We start from the raw sequence: 27,368 nt of genomic DNA on the forward strand, positions 1-27,368 counted from the left end.
ATTGAGAGAAATCATGACATACAAATGCAGGTAAATACATCTCAGTAGAACAGCTGTAGTGGTGGCAGGCCATGGTGTGCCATGAGGGGGGTGCTTTGAACACCATGGAGCAGTGGTGGGTGGAGAAAGTTACTGTAGCCTGTTAGGGGGCTTATTCCTTCACCTGCTTACTTCCCTAGTCCTTCTCTCATGAACAGAGAGCAACAATACTCGAAGTCCAAAGGTGCAAACAATTCGATGTTTATTGGGGTGAACTTCCAGCAAACATGATTCCAGTTTCCTTCCTTAGTGTCCCCCTTCCCAGCTCTGACACCACAGAGCCTTACCTGTGTCCCTGTTCCCATTCCCCCCCTTAGCAAAACGTGATTCCAATTCCCCACTCCTATTCCCTGTTTCCATTTCCCCCCACCACTTCCTGATTGACTGCAGACTATATAGTAAAACTTGAGTTCTGCTTAGCTATACCTTATCATTTTACTGAAATTTAACTAGCCAATCCTAACATATTGTAACTTGATTATTTAACCAATTATATCCCACCACCTTAATTAGTTTACATCCAGCAAAATTAATTATACAGCAGACAGAAACAATCACAGAACCAGACAGAGACAATGCAAGTAAACAATAGCAAAGTGGGAACTATAATGACAAAACAATACAGAAGTGAGGATTTCACAACTACATCTATTGATAAGTGAGTTCTTGCCAGACAGGATGCTATCACACTAAGTTTCCTTTTACATCTTCTAGACACTTCCCTTTCTCTGGAGGTGATAGGCATTATCAAGACAGGATTGTATTCCTAACAACCCAATAGCACCTTCTTTCAGTGTGACTGGTTTGGAATGTGAGGATGTGACCGTTCACTTCCCAGCTTATGGTTGCCTCTGCTGCTTAGCCAAAGGCTTTAGCCTAAGAACAGGGCCTCAGACTGTCACAGTAAGAGAAGGCCCTTACACCGGCAGACAGTGATTTTGATTCTTTCTTTTATACCTCTATAACTAGCTAAGTGATAAGAATACAGCTAAATTAGAGTAGGGGCCTTTACAGACAGGCCTGGATATCTATATCCTAACATAGCCATGCAAGGGGGACGACTGTGGACCTAGCCAATTGGTCTGTGAACTATGCACATCCATGGCCCAATATCTTAGTATAGGGAGAGTGCAGGTCCCCCTGGCTGGGCCCAGAGCCTGTAGCAATGGCAGTGGATTGGCTGTGCCAGTTTGCTGCTGAAACTCACCTTCACACAGAACCCATAAGTCAGGCTTTGCTGTATGACTAATATTTCCCCATAATGGTCTTTAAGGTGTTCAGATCATCTGAATTAGTTGACACATCATATTCAGCAGTTGGCCCACAGAATTGTTTTCTGATACGAGCTTGCTGCCCAAAGGCTACATGGTTTGTGTGAGCTCCCTTATACTATGCACCTTGATTACACCTCAGATGTTTGATACTCATTAGTATTCTGCTACAGCTGACCATAATATCTCTCCACACAGATCCTCCCATCATCTTCCGGTTTTATCACCAAATACAGATCTGACCAACCCCTTATATACGATTCAGGTCAGGCCTCTGTCTAAACCAGGTGCTTGCTTGTCTAACGGGGACCCTGCTTGTTTCACAGATTAGAGAGCCAATATTTTAACAAGTAAGTGTGCAGGATCAGCAGAAAGTAGCACTGATGATATTAGTTTCCTTTTAGGATTAGGAGTCACTGTCTCTGTATTTAAGGAACATGTATACTTCACTGGCCCGATGTAATTGCATCCACAAGAATCTGACATGCATTGGGCAGAATCAGCATGCTGCATATCCAGTCTGTCTATCTATCCAGAAAACCCACAAAACGGAGGAAATACCTGGGTCAGGAAAGAAGGTTAAATTAGAGGGCAGTGTATGCCCCGGGGTGGTGGCCCAGCTCACCGGTACTACTCACTTGCCACTAGTCCATACTACCCTGTTAGCAAGGGCTGGGTTATAGTCTCTGGCCACTAGGCCATACTGCCCCAATAGGAAGGGCTGGGCTACTGACTTAGCCCACAGGGCCACTCAGCCCCGAGACAGGGGGCAGCTCTATAGACTAAACTCTCCCCTGCCTCCAAAGGGTTATGGGGTGTATCAGCCCCGTGAGAGCATCGCACATTAGCAATGAGTCCAGAGGACCCCAGAGTTGCAAACTATTTTCATAACTGGATAGCAGACTTGACTGAAGGTGAGGTGATGGTGCTGGCCAGATCTACTCCATGCAGCTTGTGTTGTTCATTTATATCGTGCCATCAATGCATATGGTATGATAAACTATGTTTAATAAACAGCAGATAGAGTTTATAGCCTAACTTGAACAGCAGCTGCAAGGGCATGATAAACCATAAATCAGGATAAACACAGGATGCTCAATGAGCATTATAGCCAGACTATGTCACAGATTAGGGGGGATTGTAAAAAAGCTGTTTGAAAGAAGGAAGGAATGGGGCATGGCAGACATTAATTGGGAGAATGGTCCAGGTGAATAGAGCAGCATGAAAGAAGACATGAAGTTGGGAGTAGATGAAGGAGACAAAAGACGTGAACAGGTGAGAAGCATGGGGGGAGTATAGTAAGCAGGAGAAGGTGTCAGAGGAGAGGAGGCCAAGATAATTCTCATTGTTTTATACAGAAGTAGTTAAGTGATTTACTCAAGGACAGTGGCACAGCCAAGAATAGAACCCAGGAGTCCTGACTCCTTGTTCCCTATTCTAATCACTAGAACACACTCTCTTCCTTAATTAAGTAACAGTCAAAAGGGACAATAGAAGTTTGAGTGCTAGAATTTGTCTGGTGAAGCCCATTGGCTCCTTCCTGGACTGAGTCCATTGAGATTGTCTCTGTGTATTTCATAGTCTGCAGTAAGGAACAGAACAGATTATTATTAATGAAGTGAAGCAAACTATCAGGGGTGGCATAGTGGTATTTTTGTGCCTAGGCATGAAGAATAATGCTATCCTTAAATGCAGAGGGGCCAGTTTCAACCTTGCAGAGTGTACTAACTTGCTGAGCATCGACTTCCTATCCCTTCCTCATTAGCTCCTTTGTGCCTTCTCCTTTGCCTTCCATGCTTCCTCCTCATACTCCTCCTCCACTCCTGAGCATGTGTAGACACTGGAGGAGCAACTTGGTACTTATTTCTTATAGGTTAACAATGAGGAATTCTCTCCCTGAGTGACTGATTTCCAAGCAGTCTTTGGTATTTCTCTTTAAAACATAATTAGTTTATATTTGTTTTCCCCTCTCTGATTGGCACTTTCTATTCTAATAAACCAACACCCACATATTATGCAGCCAAATGGCCCTTTCAGTTAGTACAAATCATCATTTTCAGTCCAACAAACTCAGCTGATTGTGCAAACCTGCAGCACATCCATAAAACTTCTATCTTAGTTTGTTATGCAATGGTGAATCATGAAGGAAATGCAGAGTGTAATTAAAAACAGTGATACAGAGATATTAGTAGTGTGACGCTAGAATCAAAGCATATGATAATAATTTATATTAAACATTAATCATCTGTATTAAATGTTTATTTCTATGTGTTGTTTTCAGAAATTACTCAGATGATAAGATGTCCACTCCACAAATGCCAGACCTGTGTCTGGACAAGCTAAAAAAAACCCTGAAAATAAGTTGAACTGAGAGTCCACTATTGAAATAGTCTGTTGGGGGAACTGAGGTGGATAAATAAGTCTAATAATTTAGACATGGGCTATTTCTAATCTTGGTGCCAAGTACCATTGTTCTTGTTCTTCCTGAAAGCACCAGGCTCAGCACCAATACTTCCAGGAAACGATGTGCTGTGATATAAGGCCCAGAAATATATCATCTTCTGTGCAGAAGAAGTGAGTTGGGTAAGTGTTTTAAGGTTACCTCAAGACTAGGCCCTCACATGACAGAGAACTTCTCTCTCTCTCTCTCCCTTCTATTTTCTTTTTTTTTAATCCAGCTGGTATAATTTTAACAATAACCTTATGTACACACAGAACAGGCCTCTGAAAATATTTCTGCTGTGTTTAGGGCAGGGGTAAGATGAGCTGGTCAGTATATATCCATAGGGCTATACTGCCCATTCAAATGGTGCATATTTCATGGTGCTCATCATTACTGAGGAGTAACTGGAGTGCTATCTATTAGTTTGACTAGAATCCATGTTTAATCTGAAAACAAAAGCAGGAACAGAGCTACCTACAACGAAAGTGACACCAACCCAATATTAATTATCAAAATGAATGTCTAACTAGTACACATGGCCAGAGTTAAGGCTATGAGTTTGTTGTTTGGGAGAGGCCTGGAGATACGTGGAGGATGAATTATGGGTGGTTGAGAAGAGGACTCGTTAGTGGAGTGCAATGTAGTGTTGAATGACTTAACTGCTTATCTTCTTGGTTTTTATGGTTTGGGTTGGTGAGCTGTGCAATTTAGCAACCTTAGACCAAAATTAGGAAAGATTTTTTTATGTGGAAAATAAGCATTACATTTAAAGTAAAAATAGGACTAAACTTTCTACAGTTATAGGAGTCATTTTCCCAACTATTAATGTAACTGCATGTGAATGTTTCCATAATTTCCCCCCCAATAATGTTGGTTGTGCTTAAATAATTTTGCTCTTTGTAGAATTCTTTTAATAATCTAAATTGGTTGGTTATGATTTCTAAGTTGATTGTTTGGGAGAAAGCAAAACCTGTCCCTTTCAAACTGCTGTACAGTAGAATCTCAGAGTTACGAACTGACCAGTGAACCACACACCTCATTTGGAACCAGAAGTACACAATCAAGGAACAGCATAGACCAAAAAAAAAAAAAAAGGGGGGGGGGGAGGGGCAAATAAAGTACAGTACTGTGTTAAACATAAACTACTAAAAAAATAAAGGGAAAGCAGCATTTTTCTTCTGCATTGTAAAGTTTCAAAGCTGTATTAAGTCAATGTTCAGTTGTAAACTTTTGAAAGAACCGTAATGTTTTGTTCAGAATTACGAACAACCTCCATTCCTGAGGTGTTCATAACTCTGAGGTTCTACTGTACTTTTATTTTAAAAATTGTTTAGCTTTCCTCTGTGAAGAGAAATCTCTAAGGAACAACTAAGTGCCTCACTGTCAGTGGAAGATCAGTATAAGAATGCATACTAACTAGTTACTGAATACGGCCCTAGATTAGGACTTCTACTTTGAGCAGCAGTATCTGTCTTTCCAGGAAAAAAACTGGAGAGTTTTAGGCTACAATCTACACTGCATTGTCATCGGTAAAACTTTTGTCAGTCAGGGGAGTGAAAAAAACACCCTGGACCCACAAAAGCTTTACTGATGAAATGTGCCAGTGTGGACAGTGCTTTGTCGGTGGGAGACACTGTCCTGCCAACAAAGCTTCTGCCCCTCATTGGGAGTGATTTTATTTTGTCAGCAAAAGAGCTCTCAGATCCTGCCAACAAAGAGTGGCTACACTGCGTACCTTATAGTGGCACTGCTGTAGCAGCACAGGTGTGCCGCTGTAAGGTGTGCATTGTAGACATAGCCTTAGTTTCCATCACTGCAGTCACCATCCCAACCACAAAAAAGCACTCTGCAGAGATCCATTGTTCACTGGTTTGTCAGTTTGGTCACCACAGAAAATGTCCAGGGGAAAATTGAGCAACTGCTGAACTTTAGTTTAATTATATTTTCTTCTTTCCCCATTTTAAATTGCCCAGTAATTTCTTAAATTTTGGACATCTCTGAAATCCCCATAACTATCTTTGCCTCAGACAGAAATCTCTGTGACACAGCAGAATTCAGACTTAAAAATTAGAAGTTACATCAAAAAGCAAGGACCTAAGAGCTCAAACAGGAAATCTCCTCTTCTGCCAAACACCCATAGACTCTCTTCTCATATCTCAGCAACAACTTTTCAGCTAAGATGGATTCTGCATCATTTCTAAATTATGTATCTAAATTTACTCTTATTTCTTTGTCACTCCCACCATCTGTCATTCAATCACTTAAAATAAAAATAATATCTTGCATTTCTATAGTTCCTTTCATCCAGAATGATCCCAAAATGCTTTACAAACAAGACATAAAGGAACTGTTTCAGCCACACTGATACGCAGCCTCCCCTGGAGGCAAAGGTAGCAGCTGTTTAACAGCATGTAGAAAAATGACATCAGAGTCAGGGAGGAAGTGGAAAAGTCTAGTTGAAACTACATCGGAAAATCAACTGAGCATGCCTCCCAGTGCTGCCCATGCTTCTGCTCCTATATCAGAATTATAAAATTTCCATGATCTTCTTTCATGAACTTCTTAGAAAACCCTTGCAAGAATAAGTGAGCCTAATCTAACAATCTAAATTACATGCCCTTCAGTTCCTTCCTTCTCTCCAGCTCCCATTTTTGTCCATAACAATACAAGTTAGACTGTACATTCCTCAGGGAAGGGACTGCCTCTTTTTATATATCTGTAAAGTGCCATCCACACCTATGGAACTGTATAAATAATACCCAATGTGGAACTGGGGCAGGAACTTGTTGTGATTCCAGTTGTACTTAAGTATTTAAAAGTTTCTTCCCCTTTGTGCATATGCCTGGGATTATGGACAACAGTTCACTAGCACCTCCTTACCATGAGCGCCGGTGGAGACGCAGGGACCAAATATTCCTGGGACAGTTGTCTTTTCAAAAGGAACTAGTCAGGAAAGATCACCAAGTTCAAGTTCATGTACTGACAATTGGATCCTTGTGAACATACTGTAGGCAACAATTCTTCAACTCAAGGCAACCCCATAGGCTTGTTCATCTATAATATCCATGATGAGCCACCTGGCTGGTATCCAGTATTATATAGATATCATTAACCTTGTTTTGTATCTTTTCTCAGGCTAAATAATCTGGGGCTGTGCTCCCCACACAGTATCCGTAAAAAGAAAAGGAGTACTTGTGGCACCTTAGAGACTAACCAATTTATTTGAGCATGAGCTTTCGTGAGCTACAGCTCACTTCATTGGATTCAGTATCCATAAAGGCACCTTCCCCTGAAAAAGGCTGTTTGACTCTCTCTGATTTTTAATCTTGGCTTTCTCTTAATCACTTTTCTGGGCTTTAGCTTTCCAGCAGTCTTTTGCCAGAGGGAAACCTGTCTCCAGCTTTCCACATTAGTGGGGTCTTAGTCTTTCTTCTCCACACCTCCAAATATCTCTCTCAGCAGTGCAGGGATGTGGTCATTCCTTGCCATCTGCTCAGTTCAGTTCTAGTTAGTGACAAATATGAGAGTTCCAAGTACCTACAAAAACTCCATGTTCAAAACAGAATGTGACTGTTTAGCATGAAGAGTAAAATCCCTCCTGTCTGCCGTAGGCAGCAGGTATAATAGGCCAGGGCAGGCTATGCTTCCCCTAGCGCACCAGTGGCTGCCAAACGCCAGTCGCGGGGTTTGCAGGGGAAGTTTTTGCTTATTATGCACCATGCAGGTTCCGGGGCAGCTGAGAAGAAGGTATGTGGTACTCAGCTTCCTGGGTTCATCAGTAATCTCCCTAGTACATGGTGTAGTGCAGAACTGTCAGGCTAGGTCTGTACACCACACACTGTCCCCTGTAGGATCATTGCAACCTGTGGGATCAGAGCGTAACTGAGAGCTAGTCTTGTAAAATCACCTCTGTGTGTCACTTGTATAATCATTTATTGTTATTATTATTTACATACAACTGGGCATGTTCCCTGCTATGAGAAGCTTACAGACTAGAAGACACACAAGGCTCAGAACAGCAGCTTAGCTCAGTGAGAGTTTGGAGAGTTTACTGGTGGGAAGCATAGAGTACCATAGGGAGGAGTCCTGGAGAAGAGAGAGGGCTCTTATTGGACAGGAAGTGGGAGACTGCTTCAAGTGTAGGAAGTATCATGGAGGAAGGTGCAAAACCAAGAGTGGAAGGCAGATGAAAGGTGCAGTAAAAGGAGAGAGGACTGGGCAAGTGAAGGAAGGAGGAAGATGAAAACAGAGTAGATGCAGAAGTGATGAGGCTTTGTGTGGCTTTGAAGATGGGGTTGGGGATGTTTGGATCCAAAATTGTAAAAGACAGGAAATCAAGGAAGTGGAAAGGCAGCCAGAGAAGCAGGAGAGGAGGATTACTTTTACAGTGGATCTTGTGTAGGCTGGCGGGGCATAGGAGGAGGCAGGGAGGAGCAGGTTCAAACCTATAGATATCAAGGTAGAGATGATCAGGACATAGACAAAGATTTCTGCAGAAGCCAGCTCTCTGCTGCAAATTCCAGATACCGTGCTCGAAATTCATTTCAAATCCTAGCTCAGTCTCTCATCTAACAAGGGATCTGAATTCCATCTATTCAGTGTGTGCATATGTGGGTTTGGGTAGGACATGTCCTCTGTTTAAATATCTGTAAACAAACTGCACTATTACTTTTAGAAAGGTCTCTTCTAAAAGTACAGGAGTACTTGTGGCACCTTAGAGACTAACAAATTTATTTGAGCAGAAGCTTTCATGGGCTACAGCCCACTTCATCAGATGCATGGAATGGAACACACAGTAAAAAGATATATATACATACAGAGAACATGAAAAGGTGGAAGTTGCCATACCAACTCTAAGAGGCTAATTAATTAAGATGAGCTATTATCAGCAGGAGAAAAAAATTGTTTTGTAGTGATAATCAAGATGGCCTGTTTCAGACAGTTGACAAGAAGGTGTGAGGATACTTAACATGGGGAAATAGATTCAATTTGTGTAATGACCCAGCCACTCCCAGTCTCTATTCAAGCCCAAGTTAATGGTATCTAGTTTGCAAATTAATTCCAGTTCAGCAGTTTCTTGTTGGAGTCTGTTTTTGAAGCTTTTCTGTTGCAAAATTGCCACCTTTAAGTCTGTTACGGAGTGACCAAAGAGTGAAGAGTGAAGATTATTTATTTCTGAAATAAAGTAATTACTTCATTCATGCTGAGGAAACTGACAGGTTTCAGAGTAACAGCCCTGTTAGTCTGTATTCGCAAAAAGAAAAGGAGTACTTGTGGCACCTTAGAGACTAACCAAGAGAGAGGAGAGTGAATTTGTGTGGGGGGGTGGAGGGTGAGAAAACCTGGATTTGTGCTGGAAATGGCCCACCTGATGATCACTTTAGATAAGCTATTACCAGCAGGACAGTGGGGTGGGAGGAGGTATTGTTTCATATTCTCTGTGTATATATAAAGTCTGCTGCAGTTTCCACGGTATGCATCCAATGAAGTGAGCTGTAGCTCACAAAAGCTCATGTTCAAATAAATTGGTTAGTCTCTAAGGTGCCACAAGTACTCCTTTTCTTTTTGCGAATACAGACTAACAGGGCTGTTACTCTGAAACCTGTCAGTTTCCTCAGCATGAATGAAGTAATTACTTTATTTCAGAAATAAGCAACTGACTTAACAGAGAGCAAAGGACAAGGATTCAGTAAGATCTGGAATTTATAGACAAGGGATCTCCCTACTGGCAGGACACTACTGCCACTACTGGGATCATTCAGAGACAGGCTATATGTATTGTCTGTGCTCTGCTTCTCTGAAACAGTCTCTGTCCTGAGGGAACTGAGCATGACAGACTGTTGCTGCTTCTAAGACAAGTTTCTAAAATAACAGTTCACAGAAGATCACAGTAAATCTATCTGTTAATTACATAGACATTCCACTGTCTTAGAATTGCTGAAACCTGGACAAATTTGAAGTTTGGAAACTCACCAGAAGCTCTATAAAAAATGCAGGAAAGTTGATTGCTGATACTGTCACTGCTGGTTGCATTTTATTCAGTTACTTAAGGATCTTGATGTATGACTATAGCTCATAGCCTAATAATTGTTCAAACAGTTTGCTTCACTAGATTCACACTTGATGTTTAGTTACCTAAATGACATGATATTATTTCTGCTCCCTGACTGGAGGGCTGAAATATTAAAAGCATAATAATGAATAGTAAATAGCATACACATATATACAGTGAATACTCTTGTTCAAACAGATATTTGTATAAACATGAGCCTTCTCATGTGAACAAAACTCCATTCACATACATTTGTAATAACAAAAGTTCATGGACACAGTCAAACAAAACAGCCATTTAGCTCTTACCAACACTGTCTTTTGCAAATCAGTGGAATACTGCAATTGTTGCCATTTCTTCCATTGATCTGGTTCCCTTTTTATTCTGCCACAAGACATGTTTGCAGATCCTGATTTCTGGAGAGTGGGGTATGATGCTGACAATTTAGTTCAGAGCAAGCGTGTGGGTAGAATTGCAGTGTTCATTTTTATTTGCTATTTGCAAATTTCAAAATATCCTTTGAGAGCAAGTAAATACAGAATTAGCTGCCACAAATAACACCTGCTACCAAGAGAAAGTCAAGCCACAGAACCCTAGAATTTTCTAGTTGGTGAGCTAGCAGGATGGTTAGGGAGATGTGTACTTTTATATAAATATCTACAATCACAAATTGCATTATAAGAATAATCCTGTCAGGAAAGTGTTTATAAGATTTATGTACAAATACTGCAGTCTGTTTTCATTCTTATTGAGGCTAGAATCCCACTAAGTCAATGGAGTTGCACTAGTGTAGCTGAGTTCAGAGGATTGCTCACTGGCTGAATAAGGACTGCAGGACTTGGCTCATATGATTATCATTTTTACTATGAACTGAATTCGTTATATAAATGTTAGCAAGTTTATTATTGTGCCTGAAAGTATTTTTCCAGATAGCAGAGAAGCACTCCTAAAGGAGAATGTTTACTCAGACACAGAATGGGAGGTGGAGACCCTTTCCAAAGAGCCAAGATATTAAAGATAACCATTAAGTCCTTCACTGTGGGGTTGAGTTTGCTTTTGGCCATCGTTTGTGTTTTCAACCATCCACTTACACAGATTCAAAAAAGTTCTCTGAGATGGGCGAAGTATCAGTCAGGCACCCCAAAATCATTAGATTGACTTAAATATCATCAGATTAAAAAAAACTCATAATATAATATATTAGATTCCCTAATTGCCTTTAGTTTTGAGCTTTGAGGGCTGGAAACTTAATATATTAAAAATTAAATCTGATATTCTCACAAAAGTACAGAATTCCAGGCACTCTGACTGAAAGAAAAGCATCAAATGTTAGGAGACTTGTGATGGAATCATGAAAGATGGCAACACTGCAAATAGTTTTTGAAATGCAACACTATGCACCAGTCCAATAAGAGGGAAAATAACAAAGTTATGGTGTATGAGCTCAATCAAATAGGTCGCAACTTAGAAATTATTTTAGTTTTATATTGAAAGCTATTGTCACCTTGATCACCTTGGTTGATCGGTCCTTCAACCCTCATGTGTATTGCACCGATCAAAACACATCTTCCATTCTTCTCTTATCTCGGCCTTCCTTCTCCATGTGCGGCCATGTCTTTTCACGATAAAATCTTCCCATCTCTTTGGAGGTCAGTCGAGTGGTCGTTTCAGTTCCCGTGGGTACCACTCGGCGGCAGCTGTAGTTCATCAATTGTCAGTGAGCCTAGTTATGTACCTGCTTTCCACAAGGACGTCCTGCAATCCACCCTGCTGTCTGATCACTTCATTGAGGACTCAGTCACGGATTGAAAGAAGAATTCTGGGGATTTCAATCCACGACCAAAACCTATTGTATTGAAATGAAAAGTGAGGTAAAGTCTAACATACTGATTACGAAGTTTAACACCTTGGCTGACAGTCTCACAGCATTATAATGAGAGGATCTCCAGTTACACAGCAACTGATCGAGACACAGTATGGTGGGTCATGTCACAGATTTCCAGAGGAGTGGGGAGGAACAAGTGTAGAAAGAGACAGAGAACTGCTGCTGTAGAAAGAGACAGAGAACTCAGTGCAGTGTACAGGTCCATCTTGCTGAACTGATGGTAACTCAGGTCAGGCCCAGCTAGCTGCCCACACTGGCACTCCAGCTTTGATTTTATTCTGCTAATTTTTAAATTGCCTTTTTGCTCTCTATTTTCAGTCCCATGCCAGCTGAGCTTTGCACTGGATGTTTGGATGCTCCTGAGGCAAAGAACCTGATCTCTGGTCTTGGAGGAGGTTGAGTCAGGAGAGAAGTAACAGACTGAGCATTTGGTCAAAGGTGGGGTAACTGCAGGGACCTCCCCAAAAGAAGCTGGCATAGTCCTGGGTGGCCAGAGAAATGTGCAGCATATCCGACTGTCTGACTCAGAGCTTGGCAAAGATTCTATTGACTGCATTGTCTGGAAATTAATTCTGGCAACACAAGAGGAAGTGAAGTGGTTAAATGAAGGTGCTGCATGTGGTGTGACAGTTACAAGTGCAACCTCAAGCAGGCCTCTGCCAGCAGATCCTGTATTTCAGGTTGGTCTGGAATCCCCTTCTTTTTTAAAGTACTTTAGATCTAGCTGTCCTCCCTCCAGAAGAGGCTCTTCTGGAAAACAAATGTGTGTATGAAAGAGAGTGAGCTCGATGGCCTGGCCATGACCCATACAGTAGCCTGGCTGTGAAATAGTTGAGTTTCAGTCTATACTGCAGGTTGGACCCATGCTATAACTGAGTCAGGGAAAACTGTGGCGTAATCATGTTCCCTGATGTTATTGCACTTGTGCTGTGGATAGACCCAGAGCATTTACAAAGGTACAAAGACACTCATTGCCCTGTTTGGCTGCCAGCCCACCCCAGAAGTGAGAATCTGCTATGCTCTCTGTGCTGATGACCATACAAAGGTCTCTGCATATTACCACTCCCACAGGTTTTTCCTCCAGAAAGATGAGTACTAGACCTAATCCCTACTTGAAACTTTGTATATTTCCACCTTTCCAGACCAGGGTCATAATACATATGTATACTTAGTGGACCAGTCACCATGGTATCTAGGCACCAGAGTTCCTGGAGGAATTTCCTGCTTTACAGATAGGAGAACAAAAGGGTTTTCAAATCAGTATTCCAGTCAGTTACAATCCTGTTTGACACGCAGAATGACACAGTCTAATCTAAAATATTGTTATCCAGGCTTTGGCACTTCCTTGGGTTACTTTCCCTCCCACCAATCAGCTCTCCCAACTCATCCACAGAGATTCTCCAGCTTTGGAAACTTGTCCTTACCGAGCCACAACACTGCTTGTGTCAGTTGCCCAGACTCCTGCAAAGGCTTATAGGAGGAAAGGTGACAGGCAAATGAACTTTTTCTGGGTTGGTAAGGGCATGGTGAGAACGCTACAGGCCCTTTCTATGGTGCTGTTCACTGCAGCTGATTCAGCACCTTCCTTGAAAGATTCAGAGGTAATGTTTTCAGTTTAAGAAAGTCTGAGAGGCAACAGCTCAGTCTGCATTACCAGTGTCTGTAGCGAATGAACTGCAGGAGTGAGCTTTCCATAGTACAGAGGGTGTACTGATTGCAAAGCTGACAGTGGCTTGCACCCATTACATTATATAAAAGCGTGCATTACTCCTTCAGCAGGATTGAGACCTGGAGGATTGAATACTTGATGCAGCATTGTCTGGTGGTCTGAGAACAGGATTGGGAGTTTAGGAGGACTATGTAATTCCTTACCTATTTCACAGATACATTGTAAAGAACAGTTATTGCCTGTACAGATCTTTGAAGATGCAGTGTGCTGCAGATGATCTAAGTGGTGACATCAGCACAGAAAATTTCCTGCAGATTTGTGTTCCAGTGAATCTCCTTACTGGATTATGAAACAAAATGGACCTTCTTATAATATGTGTTCTGTTTTGTTGGCACAATAAGGGGCAAAGGGGGCACAGTTGGTTGTGACTCTCTATTTGTCACTTTGCAGACAGACTGTCACCCAAATCTGTGCTAAGATGGCTGATTGCTCACTCAGGGCTGCTGGACTAGATGGACCCATGCTTTGGTCCAGAATCACAATTCCTGTATTTTGTCTACCAGTAATGAACTTTTCTCTTTTGTCTGTGCTTTAGACAGTAACTGACATTTTTTAGCATGCCTCTTATAGAAAATTGGTGCACGTCTCAGGGCTTTCAAAGTGGGGAAGAGTCCAACAAGAGTTGTCTTTCCTGCTTGCATTGATTATCACAGATATTTGTGTTTTAATCTTTAAGTTTCTTCCCCACAGCTCAGTCTCTCTTTTCATTTGATCTTTGAGAATTGATTATGTTGAAAATGTGACATTAAAATAATTTCCATGGCTCCAGACTCTGACTACACCATGAAAGAGGAAGCAATTGCTCAAGGAGAGGCCTTATCAGTAACAATGTAGATCAGTGGTTCTCAAAGCCAGTCCGCCGCTTGTTCACGGAAAGCCCCTGGCACGCTGGACCGGTTTGTTTACCTGCCGCGTCCTCAGGTTCGGCCGATCGCGGCTCCCACTGGCCAATGGGGGCTGCGGGAAGTGGCGTTGGCCAAGGGACGTGCTGGCTGCCCTTCCCGCAGCCCCCATTGGCCTGGACCAGTGAACCGCGGCCAGTGGGAGCCGCGATTGGCCGAACCTGAGCACACGGCAGGTAAACAAACCGGTCCGGAGCACCAGGGGCTTTCCCTGAACAAGCAGCGGACCAGCTCTAAGAACCACTGATGTAGATAGAAAAGGAGTACTTGTGGCACCTTAGAGACTAACAAATTTATTTGAGCATAAACTTTCGTGAGCTACAGCTCACTTCACTGGATGCATTCAGTGATGTAGATGACACGCACAAAGGGAGACACCTCCTGTATGTTGCTTTCTGAATAAATACTTCTTTAATCTGCAGGAGCCAGAAAGTCCCTTAATGGGTCTGATTGCTTCTTTTAGCATTCTGAGTAACTTTGGAGCATACAGAATTTTGTTCTTCATCAAGAAAGCAATATGCACCAGCCTAGAAATGCAGAGCCCAAATCCAGTGGGATATGAAATGAGCTAATGGGATCAGAGGAAAATTGGAAGCATTTATTTAGCTATTTAAGATACTCTGAACAAATAATTTCAGTTTCCTGTTAACATGCCAACAACCTCTATGGGTGGGGGAATGGTATCTTATGCAAGAAACAGACAGCAAGGCAGCTAAGGCCTTTGTTGCTTTATCAGAATTTAATGATGGTGAAGCACTATACTAATATCAGGTTCCTCCAGCCCCTCAGAATCTAAGAAGTGGAGGATTCTGGGAAAGTTTCTCCCATGCATCTGCATCAAGAAAGGAAAATACAAAGCCCTAGAGACCAGACTTCATAGATTGATCTGTAAAGTTGAACATCAATGGGGATCAAGTTAACAAAACGGGTCCCCAGGAAAGAAAGACCAAGTCTTTAAAGTCTCCAGCATGGAAAATAAATTGAGAGACATGTAAAAGAGAAATATAAACCAAAGAAGAGCAGACTCCAGGTGAAGGAGGAAGCCACAGTCTTCACAGGGCCTCCTTTCTTTCCAGGGTAGGAGGTGATGGATGTAGTCCTTTGGATACTGATCAGAAGGGAATTCATTTCCCAGCTGTTTTCTATTCTCCCTTGTTAGTTTTTGCTCCCACGGTTCTATAGCAAATACCGGATCTTAGCGCCTACAGTACTGTGCAGGAACTGCAGCTTTACTCATGTGTGACTCACAGGATACTGCAAACCACCTACTGTAACAGCTGGCCAGATGTCATTGCAAAGAGAGCATAAACTGGGTCTGAATGCCATTTAGATTTATTCAGAAGCATAATAAACTGCCTGCTGCCTTCATGAGCTAGAGTTTGCATTTTAAACCCATGAGGGATGGTTGTTCTTTGTTTTCTTAAGATGCTTTTAATTCACTGTACAAACATTAGAAAACCATCAGCACAAAACTTAAGCCCTCACACAGACAAACTCTCAATTGCATAATTAGCAATATACTAGCAGGGGCCTTCTCTAAATGTCCTTATCTCCACATCACAAGCATTAGCCTGTAGGATCAGATCTCAGTTTAGATGAGCTATTACCAGCAGGAGAGTGAGTTTGTGTGTGTATGGGGGTGGGGGGGATGTGAGAAAACCTGGATTTGTGCAGGAAATAGCCTGACTTGATTATGTAAAGAGTTGTCACTTTGGATGGGCTAGCACCAGCAGGAGAGTGAATTTGTGTGGGGGGGTGGAGGGTGAGAAAACCTGGATTTGTGCTGGAAATGGCCCACCTGATGATCACTTTAGATAAGCTATTACCAGCAGGACAGTGGGGTGGGAGGAGGTATTGTTTCATATTCTCTGTGTATATATAAAGTCTGCTGCAGTTTCCACGGTATGCATCCAATGAAGTGAGCTGTAGCTCACGAAAGCTCATGCTCAAATAAATTGGTTAGTCTCTAAGGTGCCACAAGTACTCCTTTTCTTTTTGCGAATACAGACTAACACGGCTGTTACTCTGAAACATCTCTGGAAGAGTGTGATTTCACAGGCCAATTCTGTGGGGCCAGGGGAAAGCACAGTTTATGTCACACCTCTGCCCTTGCCAGCTTTTACGTAATAACTAAAAAAACAAGGAAGCAGGAATTTGGTTAATGCTGAGACTTTTCTTTCCAGCCCTTTTCAAGGTGAGCAGTTTATGTGGTGAGAACTTGCCTCACGTCAGCACCATCTCTACATTTCTACGATTATTCTGCTGGGACTCCGGGAGCTTTAGGGTTATATAAACAGGAGGAATCCCCTGTTATTCCCACTAAGTCCCTTTAAAGCTTAAGAAGCCCAGGTACAGGGATTCCTTGCTTGTTCATGTGATGAGCTTCAGTTATATTCCATAAATGAGTTTTCCTGCACCTTTGAGGCTGTGCACAGGTTGGCCAAGAGACCCAAGCCATTTCCCTGAAGAATGGCACACTATTAATTAAAGGAAAGGCAGCAGCCACTCCTTGTGAAGGGCCTGTGGGTCCCATTTGTCTTCCTTGCTGTTCACAAAATGGGCCATATGGAGCTGTAGGTGCTCAAGCAGGTTTTTCTCTGTTTCTGTAGACTGTAACCATGGTCTTGAGCAGCAAATGGTGATTCTTCAGTTCTGAGTACAGAATGCGAAGACTGGTTCACTAACACTATGTTCACTAACACTCTCAATAACTATGTGCAGTTTGGGACACAGACAGCATGGTAAAGACTGGGCAGAGTAGCGGGGGGAGGTGGGGGAAGCATTTCTCTGTTTCTGAAGCTGCAAGGAACCAGAGAGAACAAGGGAGTGGGCAGAAGCAGATTCTGATTCCACCTCCCCAGTAAGAGAGTGAAGTTCAGTGTCCCTACATGTCACATTGAGGCATTAGAAAGCTTATATAGATGAATATTCCAGTGCCACTTAAGAAGCCATGGGACTTCTGCCCTGGTCTGCTTCTTTAACCACATGCAGCTCCTTTGGTGAATGATTAGAAAAGTGTGTGTGTGAGAAGCAAATTATCACAACTGGAGTGGGATTATGATCATTGTTATATGCTGATCACAATTACAAATGTGAGCTCTCAAAGGCACAGCTAAACCATCTGCCTAGGCATATTACTGCATTGCAAACAGTGTAACAGGAAATCCTCATTAAAGCCAGTGCCTTAACTCTCTTCAAAAAAAACAGGAGTACTTGTGGCACTTTAGAGACTAACCAATTTATCTGAGCATAAGATTGCGTGGGCTACAGCCCACTTCATCGGATGCATAGAATGGAACATATAGTAAGACGATATATATATATATACATACAGAGAATATGAAAAGGTGGAGTAAGAGGCTAATTAATTAAGATGAACTATTATCAGCAGGAGAAAAAAACTTTTGCAGTGATAATCAAGATGGCCCATTTAGACAGTTGACAAGAAGGTGTGAGGGTACTTAACATGGGGAAATAGATTCAATATGTGTAATGACCCAGCCACTCCCAGTCCCTATTCAAACCCAAGTTAATTGTATCTAGTTTGTAAATTAATTCAAGCTCAGCAGTTTCTCGTTGGAGTCTGTTTTTGAAGCTTTTCTGTTGCAAAATTGCCACCTTTAAATCTGTTACTGAGTGGTCAGAGAGGTTGAAGTGTTCTCCTACCGGTTTTTGAATGTTATGATTCCTGATGTCAGGTTTGTGTCCATTTATTCTTTTGCATAGAGACTGTCCGGTTTGGCCAATGTACATGGCACAGGGGCATTGCTGGCACATATCACATTGGTAGATGTGCAGGGGAACGAGCCCTTGATGGTGTGGCTAATGTGATTAGGTCCTATGATGGTGTCACTTGAATGAATAAGTGGACAGAGTTGGCATCGGGCTTTGTTGCAAGGATGGGTTTCTGGGTTAATGGTTTTGTTGTGTGGTTGCTGGAGAGTATTTGCTTCACGTTGGGGAGCTGTCTGTAAGTGAGGACTGGTCTGTCTCCCAAGATCTGTGAGAGTGAGGGATCATTTTTCAGGATAGGTTGTAGATCTTTGATGATGCATTGGAGAGGTTTTAGTTGGGGGCTGAAGGTGACCGCTAGTGGCGTTCTGTTATTTTCTTTGTTGGGCCTGTCCAGTAGAAGGTGACTTCTGGGTACTCTTCTGGCTCTGTTAATCTGTTTTTTCACTTCAGCAGGTGGGTACTGTAGTTGTAAGAATGCTTGATAGAGATCTTGTAGGTGTTTGTCTCTGTCTGATGGATTGGAGCAAATACGGTTGTATCTTTCTTTCTCCTGCTGATAATAGCTCATCTTAATTAATTAGCCTCTTACTGCACCTTTTCATATTCTCTGTATGTATATATATATCTTCTTACTATATGTTCCATTCTATGCATCCGATGAAGTGGGCTGTAGCCCACGCAAGCTTATGCTCAAATAAACTGGTTAGTCTCTAAAGTGCCACAAGTATTCCTGTTCTTTTTGGGATACAGATTAACCCGGCTGCTACTCTGAAACCTGTCTTAACTCTCTTCAGTTAAACTGGAATTTGAAGAGGAACACTGGAGTGCAATTCACAAAGAATCAGATGCATGCAATGCAGGTCACATGGCTGAGGGTTCTGTTTGTCCTGATTACCTGTCTTTCTCTATTCTGCCTTATTTGTATGACCCCATTTGCACAGAGTTACCTTATACTGGAGACTTTGTGGCAGGATGCACGTTGGAGAGACAGGACTGCTCCTATCTGCATGGGAATTTGCTGTAGGCTTACCTCCATTTCCTGATTGCCTCTGGTTTCACATGCTTGTTATCTTAGGATCTAGTGCAGAGAGATGCAGCCCCAGTAAGACTGACAGAGCCATCTGATCCTTTCCTATTATGGTTGCTGAGATGCAATTTTATTCCTGAATTTATGTTCAATAGTTTCATACTTCTTTGGCATATCAAATGAGATATTACATATGCAGTGTGTTGGATATGCTAATTATAAACTGAACAGTGCTCAACTGGCGGAACTGCTCACTGATTCTAGTTGGAGTAGTTTTCAACCCAGTGCTTGGTAAATACTTAGTTTTGTGTAAAACGGCTGCTTGGCTCAGAGACTGCACCCAGGGCATCAGGCCACTTGTTCTTGGGAATTTTAATTCCCTCATGCTCTTGTCTCATTGGTGGGTCCTATACACAGCCTGTGCAGTTTTATTGACCTCTACCCTTCAGACATATCAACCCTTATATAAATATTGGCTGAAGCCATTTCTGACTATATAGAGAGACAATAGAAGACACCTCCTTGTATGTTTTTCAATGTCTTAAGTGTCAGTTACTTCTAACTGCAGCAGATTGCCTGCAAATTGCACCAGATCATGGGATTTTGCTTCTGCTAGAGATTCTCTGACTGAGGAGTTTAAGCACAAAGTAAACAAAGCCAGACCAAAGTGAAAGTTGGATGTGGGATTTGAACTTTGTATAGAACACTTTAAATATGTTCCTTGGCATCCTTTTGTAGGAGACAGAAGGAAAAAGATGTGTGTGCTCCCCTAACACCCAAACCCTCCAATGAGTATATCCATGGACTACACTTAGAAGAGCTCTAGAAACCAGGACTGACCCCACAACCAGCACGGTCTGTACGCCCCATGTGCTTTCCCCCTTCAGAAGAGGGAGTCTGCAGCTTTCAGAGTGATCATCCAGGATGCTGTTGTTAGATGTGTGTATAAGCTCGAAAGCATGTCTATCTCATCAACAGAAGTTGGTGCAGTAAAAGATAACCCCTCATCCACATAGTCTCTCTAACATCTAGGATATATCAGTGGTATTGAATCTATCTGAGGCACAGAGCCTCTTCTCTTGCTTCTGAGTCTCCAAGGAAGCTGCATGTATTTCATTTCCGTCTTCCAGGGAAAACATGAAGGTTACTGCTGTGCATGCAGACAGAACACCAGAGGTTACTAGTTCAGATTTATTACACATTACATCATTTTATTGCAGCAACTGACTCATTAGATCAGTTTATTTAGCAATTAAATAATATTAAATGAGGAAACTGTATCAGCAATACCAGCCCAGGCCCAGCTGACAGCACAGCCTACTCCCTTTTCTAATCAGCACCCTGATACATTTATCTCCACTCCCAGAGACAGGGAGAGAGCAGTTGTACCTGGATATAGGCTAGTAGGGAACATGGATGATAAGGAGAGAGAGAGGATGAGACTTTAAAAGTCTGTAACCTTTATTACTATAATTATTATTTATTTCTATTATGGTAGTGCCTAGAAGCCCCCATCATGGCTCAAGATGCCATTGTGCGCAGTGCTGTACATTCAGAGTGAAAGAGATGGTTCCTACCCCAAAGAGCTTACCATCTAAGTAATAATGAATGATATAATTGAATGAATCTGGACGTGAAGGCTGCAGGCTTTATATGAACTTTGCACTGGTCCTAAGCCCATCCACTCCTATCCCTAAACTCTGCTATTGCAGCTTTCTCCTGACCTGCTGCAACTCCATTCCTGACCCTGATACCAAATTCTGCCAAAGCACCTTAACCCTGCCCAGCAAAACCCCTTCTGTTCCACTTCCACTCCACTAATCACTGGCAGTTGTACCTGATACCAGAGATGGTTTTCTGATGTTTACGAAAAACCACTGGAGGAGATATTGAACTCACTACACTCCTTTCATTTGTAAGTTACCTCCTCGCTTCAGAGAATGCAGTCAGGTGCAGTGAACACATGGGTCATTGATAAGGCTATGATTTTTTCATGGAGGTCGCGGAAGTCACAGAATCCGTGACATCCAGCAATTTCCATGAATTCAGCCCTGTAGGCCAGGAGCGAGTGGCAGGGGGACCCGGGATCTCCAAGCCGCTGTAGGCGGTGGGGGTACCCTGAAGCTCCTGGTCACCACGGGTGGCAGGGGTACCCCGGAGCTCTGAGCCACCAAGGGCGGTGGGGCCCCTGGAGTTCCAAGCTGCCACGGGTGCCTGAGGTCCTTCAAAGCTCGTGGCCACCATGGGTGGTAGGGGTACCCTGGAGCTCCAAGCCGGGGGACTCTGGAGCTCCGAGCCCCCAGAACTTGGAACAGCCCCCATAGCTGCCCAACCTCTGCAGGTGGTGTGGGGACCCTGCAGCTGGGCTCCCCATTTTGTCAGGGATATTTTTAGTAAAAGTCAGGGACAGGTCACGGGCTTCCGTGAATTTTTCTTTATTGCCTGTGACCTGTCTGTGACTTTTACTAAAAATATCCCTGACAAAATCTTAGCCTTAGTCATTGAGCCCCCAACTCCTGCCTATGTCTGTAGTTGTATGTGAATGGTTTGGAGAGTCCTTACAGACCCCACTAGCACCCTCCAGACTCAAAGAAAGGAGAACTGGGTATGCAAGGACAGAGAAGATGTTGCCAAAAACATTTTAAAGAAAGAGATTGTATTTTATGGATCAGAAAACACATTATCTCTTAGAATCTCATTTTGAGTGACTGTTTGTGCAGTAAACCCTGGAATATCTGCAAAGCAACATGCTGTGGTTGCTGAACAGGAAAATGACTTTCCTGCATTGGCTTGTCTCTAATTATAAGAGCGCATATCCTGCAGTCTTTTTTACCGTTTCAGAATGCTTCATTCTTCTGTGTGCACTACATGCTCTTTATTGGAATCACTCACCAGTAGAAAACAGATGAAAATAATTCTAGTCATCACTGAGTTTCACACAACTACTTGGTCTCTTCTAGGCATTTCTGTCACAACTGAGTCTTTTCAGAGACAGATCGCAGTCTGTAATAGTAATAAACACACATATCAAAACAAGGGCAGTTATTTAGGGGGTACATATTTGAAGAGATGTGTAGTTGGCATATGCATAGGCATCACAATACAAAAGCCCTACAATACAGCTACACAATTAAGCTGAAGTTTTAGGGCCAAATTTTCACATAGGCCTTTACGCAGAATAATTTAATAACAATCCTTCTCAAATAGAGCAATTTATATTTTCACAGCACTCTGTAGGTAAAACTGAGTTACAAGATGTGCAAATGTGCATTTTACAATCACAAAATGGTGACAGCACCAAACTGGCAGGTGCATCTTGAGATGTTTGTTCAAAAGTGGGTCCCTCTTTGAGCTTGATTATTATGGCATAGCTGACACCCAGTGTTTAAATAGCAGACAGCTTTAAAGAGCCTGGTCATTTGAGGTTACTGGCATGAGAAAGCAGGTCCTCACTCACCTTACAGCTGAACGTAGCTTATGCCACCCATCATACACGTGTCCGCAAAATCATGGGAGGGATGCTCACTCCTGAGACAAAGATAATATCCTTTCCTTTTGAATTCTGACTAGTAATACACAGACTGAGTTAGTTCTGAGCAAATAAAACTCGTTCTTCATCCCATTCTGAACTGAACACTCTTTCCCTGCATCTCTCCAGCTACCAATAGCTGGGTGGCAGGACATTTCCATTTCTCCAGCACTAAGTGACTTCTACAGCTGGCAATGAAGCTACATTCACCTCCACACACCATAGGAAACAGATATTCACTGGGCCTTTCTGCAGTTGGAGGATAAAGTCTCCTGTCTAATAGGGCTAATTTTGGTCAGCTGGAACAACATCAACCTGGTTCAGTCTCTTGGCTGAGAGCTGGGAGGCTCCACTCTCTGCATGAAATCCTGGCCGCATTTAAGTCAACAGGAGTTTTATCATTAACGCCACCGAAGCCAGGATTTCATTCTCTTTCCCCCAACAGGGATTGTTCAGGCCTGGCAGGGCTTCCTCGGAACACATCTAAGTTCAGGGTTAGAAGTTGGAACTTTGTGCTGCAGACTCCCTGGTGCATAAAGGTCACACGTCTGCATCAGGTGATTGTCCCCACTCTGCCAAGCCAGTAAGCTGCCATTGCCAGGCCGACAGCTGCCGCCAAGACATGCTTGCGCTGTTAGTTTTTAAATCACTGTTATGGTGCCATATACCTGCGCACTCTGATATTCCCTATGTCTATTTTTGCCATTTAATTATGGATACCCTTCAAATCCTGGTGGTGGAGGTTCCATCCTGTAAATACTTGCAAATACGGTAACCGTGGCTTAGCTCCATGGCCCAGCAGCATTAGGGGAGGTCAGAAGGCAGCGCTGCATTGAAAAGAAGGCCTCAGGATGGTTTGAGTTAGCACAGTTAGTTCAGAATTGAGTCCGTCCAGGTATGTCTAGAGGACACTTGCATTAGTGTAAATTTCACCTTCTTCTGACCCATCAATGTTTGTTACACCAGCTCAGACCCTCCCATATACCAACCTGTAATTTACACCCTCACCTATGTGTGATAAATGGGTATACATCTCAGGGATTATGCATTGGTGTCAGTCAGGATAAAGTTGCAGCCAGAAGAAGGCCAGATCAGGAGCAGAATGAAAGCATAAGTAGGTGTAATTTATGTACATGCATCTTCACTTCTGTTGTCCATGTGTTACACCTGTGTCTGTAAGTCATCTCCGTGCAGTTTCCACTGTCTGCAAAGGGCCAGGGCCATGAGGACCTGCAAGATAGAGGCTCTTGCAGAACAAGGGATATGCTCTGTATTTATATTTCCTTAATCTACAGTAAATCACCTAGGCTGAGAGTCCATATTTGCTTTTTGTGTGCAAACACGTGAAAGCAGGGAAAGGTACCTATGTTACACTCCTCCCCATCTCTGCATTAGTTGCTTTGCTTGCAACACCCTCCTGTGCCAGCCCTCTGGGGTGTGACTTATGTCTACCTAGGCTGATGGGTCAAATGCTGCCTGCTTATGGTACCAAAATGAGACATCACTTGCAATAAATTGGAGTGATGTGAAATAGGAATTAAGTTATACATGGAGAAGAGGGTCCACCTCCAGGACCCTCTTCTCCATGTATAACTTAATTCCTATTGTAGTTAACGTGCTGAGAGGTTGGAAGAAAGCCTCAGTTTTAGCCTCTTCAATATCTGATCGTGTGTGCCTATTGTTGAGTGACAAGGGACTGTTAGACTCTAACTCCCTACTGTATTACATGATTTGGGATTGCACACAATAAAAGACACTAGAGAAAACTACCCCCCTCCCCACTCCTAATTCTAACACAATGTGCCTGTGTCTTTGTCAGACACAGTGTCTTTCTTTTGATCGGGGAGAGAAATGTTGTTGCTGCCTGTCAACCCCAAAGGGAAGACACCAGTGATTCATTTATATTAATCTCTCTACCTTTTGCACTCTGAATTCATGCAGACAATGCAGGCAAAATTTTTCCTCTGCTGCCTGACCTACCCTACCCTTGCACTCCTAGACACTAGCCTGTTTTCAAAACAGTCTCAGTCCTGCCTTTAGCTATTAATTTTCAAAGAGCCATAAAGGAGTTATGACCCTTTTTCTGCTACCACTTGAACAAGTTAGTTCACAGCAATGTTTCCTTACATTTTAGAAAGAGGATGTTCTCTTAGCAGTGCTGCTGAGTGAAAAGTTAAGTTGGCCTCAACAGGGGCAAGATCTATGAAAAAAAACCAACACTATTTAAGCCCCTGAAACCTGAACTGTCCCAAAGATAATAAGAAGAAACCATCACATGAACAGGGCCAGATTAATCTTTTGTGGGCCCCGGCACCTGGACCGTGCCCCACTTGGCCCTCTTTCCCCCTGCTGCTTGCATGGTGGGAGGAGGAGAGAAGCGAGCAGGAAGTGAGAGGGGAAGGGGGCAGAGTGGACCGAGTGGCAGGTAGGCCTTTGGGCAGAAGAGGCCGAGTGGGGACAGGGCCTTGGGGTGGAGCATGGGCAGAGCAGCAGGGTGGGGCGGGGCCATGATCCAGGCACCAGGGCCCCTTCTGAATGTGGGCACGGCGCCCTTGGCACCATTGTCCTGGTACTGCATATAAATCCTACTTGCATGGCGATAATTATCATCAAATGCAGTGGGAAATTAAGGTTGACTATCTTCCCAGAGAAAAATTCTATGCTGTGTGTGTGTGTGTGTGTGTGTGTGTGTGTGTACATTCACATGTGTGTGTGAGAGAGAGAGTATATGCTGTGTATGTGTGAGTGTGCTGTGAGGACCATATTGTGAAGTCCTTACCCCGGTAAGAGTCTCTTGGAAGTGAATGGGAATTTTCTCTGAGTAATAACTTCAGCATTTGACTCTGTGCATTTTTGGGCATGCACATAACTCACAGTAACTGGAGAGAGCACTGGTCTATGAATAGTAGGATCTTTGTTCTCTGGGTTTGGTTGGCTAAGAGTTGCCAACCCTCCAGGATTGTCCTGGAGTCTCCAGGAATTAAAGATTAATTTTTAATGAAAGATTATGTCATCTAATGAAACCTCCAGGAATACATCCAACCACAATTGGTAACCGTATTTTTACACCCCAATCGTGTGAATGGGATGCCTGCCCTACAGGGTGCACACGGGTGCTGTATCTGGAGTTCATTAGAAAAGCTCTTTGGATCTCGGGGAGAATATGTATAGGTAGTGTGAAGAATCTGGACTGGACCACTGAAAAAGACATGCACAGAAGAATCACAGTAAAGGGAATGACATAGAGAAGCATTGCTGTTGGTGGTTACCAGGGCCGTCCCTAGCAATTCTGGGGCCCTACGCAGCCCCCCCCCCACGCAGGGGGTGGGGGGCAGGCCTCCGTGGGGGGCTGGGGCTGGCTCGGGGGGCACCACCCCCCAGCACTCCCCAGCGGCGCGGCCGGGGCCTGGTTGCTGCACTTCCTGCCATGGTGAGTGCAGACCCTGCCCTGCCGCGGAGCTCAGGGGAGTGGGGCAGGGCTGGGGCAGAGCAGGGGCTGGAGCGGCAGGCAGCTGCGCAGAGCAGGAAATTTGCCAGATTTCCTGGTGGCCTATGCAGCTGCGTATTTTGCGTGTGGGTAAGGATGGCCCTGGTTGTTACATTAAGAGAAACCTGATTGTGCCAGGACTTTGTTCCTCATGTGTTATGTATGAGGCACTGACAAAGGAACATACGGGCTACAGTCGCTGGGCACAACAGAAAAGCATCAGAGTGGAGATGCAGTCTTCCTTCTGAGTGTTCTTGAAAATGTTTTGGCTTCAGCTATACTCTGACAGTTACTGTATTTAATTTGGGGTGGGGACGTGAGACTTGAACAACTATTGTTATGATCAGTGTTCTGAGTAGCTGTGTAATTTACAGGGATTATTTGTTGTTCTTCAATTTTTTCTCTTTCTCTGTTGGCTGAAGCATTTATATCCCATTACCTGCTTTCTGTTTAGCTGTCAGGAGGATTTTTGATAGCATCCCAAAGACCTAGCAGTCTCTCACTGAAGGAGGATTGGTCATTTCCTTTCTATAAAGGGTGGGTTCATTGGATCAAGTGACTATTAAGCACCCACACTGGGTGCCTGGAGAGTAGGAGGAAAATGAAGAACCTGGTTCCTGTTTAAAACTCTCAGTCTGAGCCTGTTTCCTAAACCAGCTAATTAGAGGCATGCTCCCAGAATTTCAAGTCAAGCATAGAAATGATACACATCTGGGCTATGCGGCTTCTGCTGAATCCCAGAGCTGCTGCAAGTTTGTGATTTCGAGGGAAAAAAAACCCTTTTATACTTTTAAACAAAAGGAAAAATTTACACTAAATGTGGAACATTCCTTAGCAATTTTGCGTTACATTCTTGTAACACATGCAGAAAATATTTTCTAGCAGAGAAGTTTAAGTCTTGAAACATCTATTCACCAGGGCAGGATTTTCCCTTCTGGATTCACTGTGACCTACTTCACTATATAGGAAAACCTTGTTTGCAAACTTGTTTAAATGCAATTCAAATCTAGTTCTCAGTAACTCAGTCTGTAGTAGTTTAAAGGGCAGGGTTCAAAACCAGTTGACATGTGTCTCTGTTCTGAACTGGCGCCTCTCTGAAACTACTATCTTGTTCTCTAGAATTTCAGATTTTATTAAAAATGTAAGTCTATTATTATTGTGAAGAAAGCCTAAAAAGTATGAACCAAGTGCAGCCAAGGCAGAGATGTCTGCCTGAGTCTGCATTGAGCCTAGACTAATAACTCAGTCAGGTGTGAACTGCCCTATTCA

General features: G+C 43.1%; 1 long non-coding RNA gene across 2 annotated transcripts in view; it reads right to left on the reverse strand.

The window, feature by feature from the left end:
- Positions 1 to 10,035: 10,035 nt before the first annotated feature.
- The window catches only part of LOC142069525 (uncharacterized), a 54,495-nt gene continuing 37,162 nt past the window's right edge, over positions 10,036 to 27,368 (reverse strand). Inside the window, exons 1-3 of one of the 2 annotated variants that reach the window (XR_012665387.1) lie at positions 22,541 to 22,975; positions 21,976 to 22,086; positions 10,036 to 11,651 (exon numbers count right to left, since the gene is read on the reverse strand). This is a non-coding gene — a long non-coding RNA (uncharacterized LOC142069525). Of the gene's footprint in view, positions 11,652 to 21,975; positions 22,087 to 22,540; positions 22,976 to 27,368 lie in introns of those variants that run through there. The other variant, XR_012665388.1, reaches the window with a different exon arrangement.

This window comes from Caretta caretta, chromosome 18, assembly GCF_965140235.1.
Source record: "Caretta caretta isolate rCarCar2 chromosome 18, rCarCar1.hap1, whole genome shotgun sequence".
NCBI lineage: Eukaryota > Metazoa > Chordata > Testudines > Cheloniidae > Caretta > Caretta caretta.